The sequence below is a fragment of the Cherax quadricarinatus genome, chromosome 41, assembly GCF_038502225.1.
Source record: "Cherax quadricarinatus isolate ZL_2023a chromosome 41, ASM3850222v1, whole genome shotgun sequence".
Taxonomy (NCBI): Eukaryota; Metazoa; Arthropoda; class Malacostraca; order Decapoda; family Parastacidae; genus Cherax; species Cherax quadricarinatus.
In genome coordinates, this window is record NC_091332.1 from 10,696,086 (window position 1) to 10,708,329 (window position 12,244).

At 53.3% G+C, this 12,244-nt stretch overlaps 1 long non-coding RNA gene across 1 annotated transcript in view; it reads right to left on the minus strand.

Annotated features, from left to right (window-relative positions):
* The window catches only part of LOC138853812 (uncharacterized), a 110,650-nt gene extending 100,011 nt beyond the window's left edge, over positions 1 to 10,639 (minus strand). The window contains exon 1 of the long non-coding RNA XR_011392976.1: positions 10,433 to 10,639. This is a non-coding gene — a long non-coding RNA (uncharacterized lncRNA). The remainder of the gene's footprint in view (positions 1 to 10,432) is intronic.
* Positions 10,640 to 12,244: the final 1,605 nt, after the last annotated feature.

The window sequence follows — 12,244 nt, forward strand, 5'->3', positions numbered from 1 at the left end:
TACACTTACTGCGTGAGTGTGTCAGTGACATACAGTGACTAGTACGAGGGTGTTGCAGTGGTATTACCACCACTACTACCAACACTAATGCCAATACCACTACCACTACACCTACTACCACAACAACTACCACAATTACTGCCACACTACCACAACTACCATAGTTACTACTACACTACCACAACTACCACCACACTACCACAACTACCGCAACTACTACACTACCACAACTACCACAATGCCACTACTACACTACCACAACTAAAACATTAACCACAACTACTACCACAACAACTACACTACTACAACAACCACACTACCACAACAACCACAACTACCACCACAATTACTTGCATAATAATGAGAACAGGAATTAAGGAAATAAAATGTTCATTTTTATGGCAATAATTATTCTTTATTGTAAGATGAGGCAGTTATATTGTTCTCCCAGGAGGAGGTGCAGCAGGAGGTGCAGCAGGTGGTGCAGCAGGAGGTGCAGCAGGTGGTGCAGCAGGTGGTGCAGCAGGTGGTGCAGCAGGAGGTGCAGCAGGTGGTGCAGCAGGAGGTGCAGCAGGAGGTGCAGCAGGAGGTGCAGCAGGAGGTGCAGCAGGAGGTGCAGCAGGTGGTGCAGCAGGTGGTGCAGCAGGAGGTGCAGCAGGTGGTGCAGCAGGAGGTGCAGCAGGAGGTGCAGCAGGAGGTGCAGCAGGAGGTGCAGCAGGAGGTGCAGCAGGTGCAGCAGGAGGTGCAGCAGGTGCAGCAGGAGGTGCAGCAGGAGGTGCAGCAGGAGGTGCAGCAGGTGGTGCAGCAGGAGGTGCAGCAGGAGGTGCAGCAGGAGGTGCAGCAGGAGGTGCAGCAGGTGCAGCAGGAGGTGCAGCAGGAGGTGCAGCAGCAGTAGGTGCAGTAGGTGCAGCAGGTGGTGCAGCAGGTGGTGCAGCAGGAGGTGCAGCAGGAGGTGCAGCAGGTGGTGCAGCAGGAGGTGCAGCAGGAGGTGCAGCAGGAGGTGCAGCAGGAGGTGCAGCAGGTGCAGCAGGAGGTGCAGCAGGTGCAGCAGGAGGTGCAGCAGGAGGTGCAGCAGCAGTAGGTGCAGTAGGTGCAGCAGGTGGTGCAGCAGGTGGTGCAGCAGGAGGTGCAGCAGGAGGTGCAGCAGGTGGTGCAGCAGGAGGTGCAGCAGGAGGTGCAGCAGGAGGTGCAGCAGGTGCAGCAGGAGGTGCAGCAGGTGCAGCAGGAGGTGCAGCAGGAGGTGCAGCAGCAGTAGGTGCAGTAGGTGCAGCAGGTGCAGCAGGAGGTGCAGCAGCAGTAGGTGCAGCAGTAGGTGCAGCAGGTGCAGCAGGTGCAGCAGTAGGTGCAGCAGGTGCAGCAGGAGGTGCAGCAGCAGTAGGTGCAGCAGTAGGTGCAGCAGGTGCAGCAGGAGGTGCAGCAGGTGCAGCAGGAGGTGCAGCAGGAGGTGCAGCAGGAGGTGCAGCAGGAGGTGCAGCAGGAGGTGCAGCAGGAGGTGCAGCAGGAGGTGCAGGAGGAGCAGCAGGAGGTGCAGCACGAGGTGCAGCAGGAGCAGCAGGAGGTGCAGCAGGAGCAGGAGGTGCAGCAGGAGGTGCAGCAGGAGGAGCAGCAGCAGGAGGTGCAGCAGGAGGAGCAGCAGGTGGTGCAGCAGGACGAGCAGCAGGAGCAGCAGCAGGAGGAGCAGCAGCAGCAGGAGCAGCAGGAGGAGGAGCAGGAGGTGCAGCAGGAGGAGCAGCAGCAGATGCAGCAGGAGGAGCAGCAGGAGGAGCAGCAGCAGGAGGAGCAGCAGCAGGAGGAGCAGGAGGAGCAGCAGCAAGCAGGAGCAGCAAGAGGAGCAGCAGGAGGAGCAGCAGGAGGAGCAGCAGGAGGAGCAGCAGGAGGAGCGGCAGGAGGAGCAGCAGCAGCAGGAGCAGCAGCAGGAGGAGCAGCAGGAGGAGGAGCAGCAGGAGGAGGAGCAGGAGAAGCAGCAGCAGGAGGAGCAGCAGGAGAAGCAGCAGCAGGAGGAGCAGCAGGAGGAGCGGCAGGAGAAGCAGCAGGAGGAGCAGCAGGAGGAGGAGGAGCAGGAGGAGGAGCTGCAGGAGGAGCAGCAGGAGCAGCAGCAGCAGGAGGAGCAGCAGGAGGAACAGCAGGAGGTGCAGTAGGTGCAGCAGGAGGTGCAGCAGGAGGTGCGGCAGGAGGAGCAGCAGGAGCAGCAGCAGGAGGAGCAGCAGCAGCAGGAGGAGGAGCAGGAGGAGGAGGAGCAGCAGCAGCAGGAGCAGCAGCAGCAGCAGCAGCAGCAGGAAGAGCAGCAGCAGCAGGAGGAGCAGCAGGAAGAGGAGCAGCAGCAGGAGGAACAGCAGAAGGAACAGCAGAAGGAACAGCAGAAGGAACAGCAGAAGGAACAGCAGAAGGAACAGCAGGAGGAACAGCAGGAGGAACAGCAGCAGCAGGAGGAGGAGCAGGAGGAGCAGGAGAAACAGGAGGAACAGCAGAAGGAACAGCAGGAGAAACAGGAGGAGCAGAAGGAGCAGCAGCAGCAGGAGCAGCAGCAGCAGGAACAGGAGGAGCAGCAGGAGGAGGAGCAGCAGGAGGAGGAGGAGCAGCAGCAGCAGCAGCAGCAGGAGGAACAGGAGGATGAGCAGGAGGAGGAGCAGGAGGAACAGGAGGATAAGCAGGAGGAGGAGGAGCAGGCGGAACAGGAGGATAAGCAGGAGGAGGAGGAGCAGGCGGAACAGGAGGATAAGCAGGAGGAGGAGGAGCAGGCGGAACAGGAGGATGAGCAGATGGAGGAGCAGCAGAAGGAGGAGGAGCAGGCGGAACGGCAGGAGGAGCAGGAGAAACAGCAGCAGGAGGAGGAGGAGCAGCAGCAGCAGCAGGAGCAGCTGGAAGAGCAGCAGCAGGAGGATCAACAGCAGGAGGAGCAGTAGCAGGAGGAGCAGCAGAAGGATGAGGAGCAGGAGGAACAGGAGGAGCAGCAGCAGCAGCAGAGGAGGAGCAGGAAGACTAGGAGGAGGAGGAGCAGCAGGAGAAGCAGGAGGAGGAGCAGCAGGAGGAGGAGCAGGAGGAGGAATGGTAGAAGGAGGAGGAACAAGGGCAGAAGGAGGATAAGAAGGGCAGAAGGAGGATAAGGAAGGGCAGAAGGAGGAGGAGGAAGGGCAGGAGGAGGAAGGGCAGGAGGAGGAGGAGGAGGAGGAGAAGGGCAGGAGGATAAGGAAGGACAGAAGAGGGAAGAAGAGGAAAGGCAGAAGGAGGAGGAGGAAGGGCAAATGGAGTAGGAGGAAGGGCAGAAGAAGGATAAGGGAAGGAGGAGAAGGAAGGGCAGAAGGAGGAAGGGCGGGAGGAGGAGGAAGGGCAGGAGGAGGAAGGGCGGGAGGAGGAGGAAGGGCAGGAGGAGGAGGAAGAGCAGGAGGAGGAGGAAGAGCAGGAGGAGGAGGAAGGGCAGGAGGAGGAGGAAGGGCAGGAGGAGGAGGAAGGGCAGGAGGAGGAGGAAGGGCAGGAGGATGAAGGGCAGCAGGATGAAGGGCAGGAGGAGGAAGGGCAGAAGGACGAAGGGCAGCAGGATGAAAGGGAGCAAGATGAAGGGCAGCAGGAGGAAGGGCAGGAGGATGAAGGGCAGCAGGAGGAAGGGCAGGAGGATGAAGGGCAGCAGGAGGAAGGGGGTGTGCTGGGGTGGGCGGTGGTGTGCCGGGGTGGGCGGTGGTGTGCTGGGGTGGGCTGTGGTGTGCTCGGGTGGGCGGGGGTGTGCTCGGGTGGGCGGGGGTGGGCGGTGGTGTGCGGGGGTGGGCGGTGGTGTGCTCGGGTGGGCGGGGGTGGGCGGTGGTGTGCTGGGGTGGGCGGTGGTGTGCTGGGGTGGGCGGTGGTGTGCTGGGGTGGGCGGGGGTGTGCTGGGGTGGACGGGGGTGTGCTGGGGTGGACGGGGGTGTGCTGGGGTGGGCGGGGGTGTGCTGGGGTGGGCGGGGGTGTGCTGGGGTGGACGGGGGTGTGCTGGGGTGGGCGGGGGTGTGCTGGGGTGGACGGGGGTGTGCTGGGGTGGACGGGGGTGTGCTGGGGTGGGCGGGGGTGTGCTGGGGTGGGCGGGGGTGTGCTGGGGTGGACGGGGGTGTGCTGGGGTGGACGGGGGTGTGCTGGGGTGGGCGGGGGTGTGCTGGGGTGGGCGGGGGTGTGCTGGGGTGGACGGGGGTGTGCTGGGGTGGAGGGGGGTGTGCTGGGGTGGACGAGGGTGTGCTGGGGTGGACGGGGGTGTGCTGGGGTGGACGGGGGTGTGCTGGGGGTGTGCGGGGGTGGGCGGGGGTGTGCTGGGGTGGACGGGGGTGTGCTGGGGTGTGCGTCGGTGTTTGAGCGCCCACGCCCTCAACACACACCAAGACTAGTTATGGTGACCTTTGACCTTCATCACCTTAATTACCCGGACTTGGTCTTAACAATGGTCACCAACCATCACACGAGTTCTTGCAAGTGTTTAGGGGAGTTGAGTCTCAGCTCCTGGACCCAGATCTTCATCTAACATTAGTTGCTCACTTCTCGAGACCAATATCAATACCCACACTCAATTTCGGGCCGATACTAGTACTGATATCATGGACCGATACCGGTACTGATACCATGGGCCGATACCAGTACTGATACCATGGGCCGATACCAGTACTGATACCATGGACCGATACCAGTACTGATACCATGGACCGATACCAGTACTGATACCATGGACCAATACCAGTACTGATACCATGGACCAATACCAGTACTGATACCATGGGCCGATACCAGTACTGATACCATGGACCAATACCAGTACTGATACCATGGGCCGATACCAGTACTGATACCATGGGCCGATACCAGTACTGATACTCTGAAGAGTGATGTAGTGGAGGCAGGATCCATACATAACTTTAGGAAAAGTTATGATAAAGCTCATGGAGCAGGGAGAGAGTGGACCTAGTAGCGACTAGCGAAGAGTCGGGCCAGGAGCTGTGAATCGACCCCTGCAACCACAAATAGGCGAGTACACACCTTCTCTTTTAGGAACAGTTCCAACCCCGTTATTGTGACTTGTATTCTTCTTTAAGATATTTACCCGCATAAGATGAACTTCGATAAATTAGATACGTGCAACATATGGACATATTTAATGGCTTCATCAGTCCAATACAGAGAAGAATAGTGAAAATTAGGGGATTGAGATAATCAATGTAATCAGTACATTGTCTCCAAGATGAGGGGACTGATTACTTCATTCGCCTTCTGGTCTTCACTATTCTTCTTTGTATTGGACTGACGAAGCCACTGTGTGGCGACACGTTTCAATAATAAAGATACCCAAGTGTTGTACATGTGTCTAATTTATGAGCTTGTCTGTTCTCTGGAGTATTTATCTACAATATGAAGTTAACACAGTGTTTGACGCGCTCCCACAGAATACTGGACAAGACGTGTGGTATCAGGTACACTAGGAGAAGCACAGAGGTACAACACACCATGTCTGTGGTCTTAGTCCCTGGTATGTTGATGCTAGAAAGCGTTCTGTTGTTTCTGGTGTTTGGGACATGCCTGGTACTCCTGGTCAGTATATCACACCCGAGTGGTGTTAGTGATACGAACAAGGAGCAGAAATAGGTCGAACAGGAAGAGGGAGAGAATTAGGAGGAGGAGCGGTAAAGGGAAGTGAAAGGCTCTATGCTCTTCTCTCGGAATGAGAATATAGAGCTGAACGTTTATCAAGGCTAAGGGACTGACCACCTTAAAATTACTTAAAGTCCAGGAAAATAACGGTATGGATAATGAGAAGTTTCAAAACAAGGGAAATAGTGGCAATAATGACAATATTCATATCACTTGTGCTCTCTCTCGTTTAGATTATTGTTCAGTGTTGGCGGCTCGGTTCAGGGCATGACAGATATTGCAGATGAAACACTGCAGAGGTTAATTACAGCCCCCATAGTCAATAAAACATTTAAATTACTGGGAACGCCTCAGAGTCCTAAATATGTACTCCCTGGAGCGGAGGAGCAAGAGATACATGGTAATATGTACTCCCTGGAGCGGAGGAGCAAGAGATACATGGTAATATGTACTCCCTGGAGCGGAGGAGCAAGAGATACATGGTAATATGTGGAAGGTGTTTCAGGGCCTGGTCGCAAATGTGCACGATGTCATAACATACTGGAGTGAGAGATGAGAGAATATGTAAAATAAACCCAGTGAAAAACAGGAACGTCGTGGTAACAATAAGAGAACACTGTATCAACATCTGTGGGCCCAGGCTGCTTACCACAACAAGACATCAGAAACATTGCCGGAACAAGTGTAGTTTTTAAGATAAAATTAGTTATGTACCTCTACCAAGTGCCGGATCAAAAAGGCTGTGATGGATATATGGGCCAGCAGGCAGCCAGCATCAACAGCCTGATTGATCAGGCAAGAACCAGACAAACCTGGCCCAGGGCCGGGCAGCGGGAGCAAGAAAACTCTCGATAGCCTTCAAAGATATATCAAAGGCACCTGAGACTTACTTCGTCAAGGCTGAGGGACTGACCACCTCACATTTACTTCTCAACTCCTGTATTTGACTGAAGAATCCTGCAGAACAGGCGAAACTTTTCAATAAAGATACTGTTTTGCAGTGTTTTACTCTCTGCTTCTCAGTAATGTATATCATTAATATAAAGAATAAAACGAAACGGCCTAAGAGGAGAAGGAAGGAGAGAGAGGAGTAGACAGGAGAAACCGATAAGGGTAAGGAAATTAAGCCAGGTTAATGACATTCCTGGTCACAGTGAGTCTAGTCACCGAGTGTCATGACCTGAGCTGACCCCTGATCGTCACATGACCCTGCTGACACACACACACACACACACTGACCTCCCAGTGCCCCCCCCCCACGTCACTGGGAGGTCAGTGGGAGGAGTGGAGGGGATCTGTGGGTGGACTGTGGGATGGTTGCAGTGAGCTGTGAGTAGAATGACGGGTGTGGGTAGACTGGCTTGTGACGGGTGTGGGTAGACTGGCTTGTGACGGGTGTGGGTAGACTGGCTTGTGGAAAACAACTGAACTGAGTAAAGTATCGACAGTGACAAGGCAGAAACAGTTTGGTTGGTCCCTCAGGACTATTAAATATTAGAGTTACTAGCACACAGCACCACCTGGCAGGATCTGTGTGCACTAAACTGGCAGCATCACTAGCAGACACCACTTGCTGACAGCACCAGTGTGTACACTACACTGGCAGCACACACTAGCTGACAGCACCAGTGTGTACACTACACTGGCAGCACACACTAGCTGACAGCACCAGTGTGTACACTACACTGGCAGCACACACTAGCTGACAGCACCAGTGTGTACACTACACTGGCAGCACACACTAGCTGACAGCACCAGTGTGTACACTACACTGGCAGCACACACTAGCTGACAGCACCAGTGTGTACACTACACTGGCAGCACACACTAGCTGACAGCACCAGTGTGTACACTACACTGGCAGCACACACTAGCTGACAGCACCAGTGTGTACACTACACTGGCAGCACACACTAGCTGACAGCACCAGTGTGTACACTACACTGGCAGCACACACTAGCTGACAGCACCAGTGTGTACACTACACTGGCAGCACACTAGCTGACAGCACCTGGGTGTACACTACACTGGCAGCACACACTAGCTGACAGCACCTGGGTGTACACTACACTGGCAGCACACACTAGCTGACAGCACCTGGGAGTACACTACACTGGCAGCACACACTAGCTGACAGCACCTGGGTGTACACTACACTGGCAGCACACACTAGCTGACAGCACCAGTGTGTACACTACACTGGCAGCACACACTAGCTGACAGCACCTGGGTGTACACTACACTGGCAGCACACACTAGTACACTACACTGGCAGCACACACTAGCTGACAGCACCTGGGAGTACACTACACTGGCAGCACACACTAGCTGACAGCACCTGGGTGTACACTACACTGGCAGCACACACTAGCTGACAGCACCACACTAGCTGACAGCACCAGTGTGTACACTACACTGGCAGCACACACTAGCTGACAGCACCTGGGTGTACACTACACTGGCAGCACACACTAGCTGACAGCACCTGGGTGTACACTACACTGGCAGCACACACTAGCTGACAGCACCTGGGTGTACACTACACTGGCAGCACACACTAGCTGACAGCACCTGGGTGTACACTACACTGGCAGCACACACTAGCTGACAGCACCTGGGTGTACACTACACTGGCAGCACACACTAGCTGACAGCACCAGGGTGTACACTACACTGGCAGCACACACTAGCTGACAGCACCAGGGTGTACACTACACTGGCAGCACACACTAGCTGACAGCACCAGTGTGTACACTACACTGGCAGCACACACTAGCTGACAGCACCTGGGAGTACACTACACTGTCAGCACACACTAGCTGACAGCACCTGGGTGTACACTACACTGGCAGCACACACTAGCTGACAGCACCTGGGTGTACACTACACTGGCAGCACACACTAGCTGACAGCACCAGTGTGTACACTACACTGGCAGCACACTAGCTGACAGCACCAGTGTGTACACTACACTGGCAGCACACACTAGCTGACAGCACCTGGGAGTACACTACACTGGCAGCAGACACTAGCTGACAGCACCAGTGTGTACACTACACTGGCAGCACACACTAGCTGACAGCACCAGTGTGTACACTACACTGGCAGCACACACTAGCTGACAGCACCAGTGTGTACACTACACTGGCAGCACACACTAGCTGACAGCACCAGTGTGTACACTACACTGGCAGCACACACTAGCTGACAGCACCAGTGTGTACACTACACTGGCAGCACACACTAGCTGACAGCACCAGTGTGTACACTACACTGGCAGCACACACTAGCTGACAGCACCAGTGTGTACACTACACTGGCAGCACACACTAGCTGACAGCACCAGTGTGTACACTACACTGGCAGCACACACTAGCTGACAGCACCAGTGTGTACACTACACTGGCAGCACACACTAGCTGACAGCACCAGTGTGTACACTACACTGGCAGCACACACTAGCTGACAGCACCAGTGTGTACACTACACTGGCAGCACACACTAGCTGACAGCACCTGGGTGTACACTAGACTGGCAGCACACACTAGCTGACAGCACCTGGGTGTACACTACACTGGCAGCACACTAGCTGACAGCACCTGGGTGTACACTACACTGGCAGCACACACTAGCTGACAGCACCTGGGTGTACACTACACTGGCAGCACACTAGCTGACAGCACCTGGGTGTACACTACACTGGCAGCACACACTAGCTGACAACACCTGGGTGTACACTACACTGGCAGCACACTAGCTGACAGCACCTGGGTGTACACTACACTGGCAGCACACTAGCTGACAGCACCTGGGTGTACACTACACTGGCAGCACACACTAGCTGACAACACCAGTGTGTACACTACACTCACACAAAACACTGATAAACAAACACCGGAGATTTAATTGCCGGATACCATGTTAGTTGAGGTAAATTATTTGGCCACTCCAGCAAACACAAGAAAGGTGGAGACGCCGTCTAAGATAGCCAAGATTTAAGATCCTCCTTAAAAAAATAATTTACAGCAAATTATCTTGAAGGAGGCAAGTAAGTTTATTTAAATACAGGTACACTTAAGCACAATTATCTTACATAGTAATGTATACATATGTACATTACTCCGGATAACTCCAAAAAGGTCAAAGTGACTGATTTCCACTGGGGTCGTTCAAGGTGTGGCAGTGTTCGGAGGTGCTGATGGAGTGCCCAGTTGAGATGGTAATGAAGGGGAAAATGTATTTGACAGGAAATGAAGATGCGAGGAGAAGGTTGGTCTGAAGTGCTCTCTTTCTACATGTATAGTATATATGTGAAATTAAGGAGACACTCAAAAATTCCAAAGTCGAAATAGATGATAGTTAAGAGTAAGTAAGGAGCAAATTTTTGTTAAGGCCTCAAATATCGTGGGTGGAGTTACTTTCACTTGCTGGTCACGTCAGCTTAGTCAGCTTGCACATCCTTAATGGCGTCCCATTACTAGCTTAGGCTTCTTAGATAAGTTTGGAGGGCCACATTTCATAGATATAAAATTACCATCATTGTTTTTAAAAGATTATCACTGGGGACAAGACTGGGCAGCAGTGATGACAGGTGCACTACCTAACCACATTAATATTGTAACCTAACTTACATGCAAATGATCGTTTCTCTGTTCTGAATTACGAAACACTAGGACAACTAGATATTAGTGTTTCATGTCGAGAAACTATCATTCTGTGCTCTCGGTGCCTCAACTCTTCCCCCATACTGAGGTATCTTGCGTTTGTGATGCTGAACTTGTGTGTGTTGGGATTCAAGGCAATGAAAGTAGGTAACACAAGAGAAGGTACTTACAGATACCCCTGGCATGACACTGCTGGATTCTTACATCTTCTTCGGTCTTGCTTAAGGTTCTTCAACGACGAGGTTAGTAGGATAGTGAAAGTGAAGCACCCTGAACCGTCCTGTTGCAGATGTAAATGTAGTGACGGTAAAGTACACTGTAGTCTCCTATGATAGACGTAAACAGAGTGACGGTGAGGCACACTGTACCCGCCAGCATTAGACGTGAACGAACCAGGAGGGGAAGCTCATAAAGACTTCGCAAGCTCCCAGAGGTGTACCTGGAGGTACGGAGTCTGGAACACAGGTGGCGCTGACATGCAGTCACCCCGGGACTAACACAGATGGCGCTGACATGCAGTCACCCCAGGACTAACACAGATGGTGCTGACATGCAGTCACCCCGGGACTAACACAGATGGCGCTGACATGCAGTCACCCCAGGACTAACACAGATGGTGCTGACATGCAGTCACCCCGGGACTAACACAGGTGGTGCTAACATGCAGTCACCCCGGGACTAACACAGGTGATGCTGACATGCAGTCACCCCGGGACAAACGCAGGTGGTGGTAACATGCAGTCACCGTGGGACTAACACAGGTGGTGCTGACATGCAGTCACCCCGGGACTAACACAGATGGTGCTGACATGCAGTCACCCTGGGACTAACACAGGTGGTGCTGACATGCAGTCACCCCGGGACTAACACAGATGGTACTGACATGCAGTCACCCCGGGACTAACACAGGTGGTTCTGACATGCAATCACCCTGAGACTAACACAGGTGGTGCTGACATGCAGTCACCCCGGGACTAACACAGGTGACACTGACATGCAGTCACCCCAGGACTAACACAGGTGGCACTGACATGCAGTCACCCCGGGACTAACACAGGTGGTGCTGACATGCAGTCACCCCGGGACTAACACAGGTGATACTGACATGCAGTCACCCCGGGACTAACACAGGGGGGGTTGGCCTGTACATTGCAGAGTCACTTGTTTGCACAGAACTGCTTAATGCCTCAAATGATGTAGTGGAAGTTTTAGCAGTAAAGATAGAGAACCGAAACCTAGTCATTGTGGTAGTCTACAAGCCTCCGGATGCAACATCCCAGCAATTCCAGGAACAGCTGTTAAAAATTGACCACTGTCTGGAAAATCTTCCAGCTCCTGCACCCAACATCTTGCTCCTGGGGGATTTCAACTTAAGGCACCTAAAATGGAGGAATATAGCAAATAATATTGTTGCAGTAATAACACCAGGAGGCAGCTCTGATGAAAACTCACACTCACACGAGCTTTTAAATCTCTGCACAAAATTCAATTTAAACCAGCAAATAATAGAGCCTACTAGACTGGAGAATACACTAGACCTCATCTTCACTAACAATGATGATCTGATAAGAAATGTCACCATATCAAAAACAATATACTCAGATCACAACATAATTGAGGTTCAGTCATGTATGCGTGGAGCCCCAGACCGACATAATAAGACTAGTCACGAGGGAGCATTCACCAAATTCAACTTCAATAACAAAAACATAAAGTGGGACCAAGTAAACCAAGTCCTAACCGATATAAGCTGGGAAGATATACTAAGCAACACAGACCCCAACTTATGCCTAGAACAGATTAACTTGGTGGCACTCGATGTATGCACAAGGCTTATTCCTCTAAGAAAAAGGAGGAGTAGATGTAAAATAGAAAGAGACAGGCGCTCCCTTTACAGGCGACGGAAAAGAATAACAGAGCGGCTAAAAGAGGTCAATATATATGAAATGCGTAGGGAGACACTGGTCAGAGAAATAGCAAGC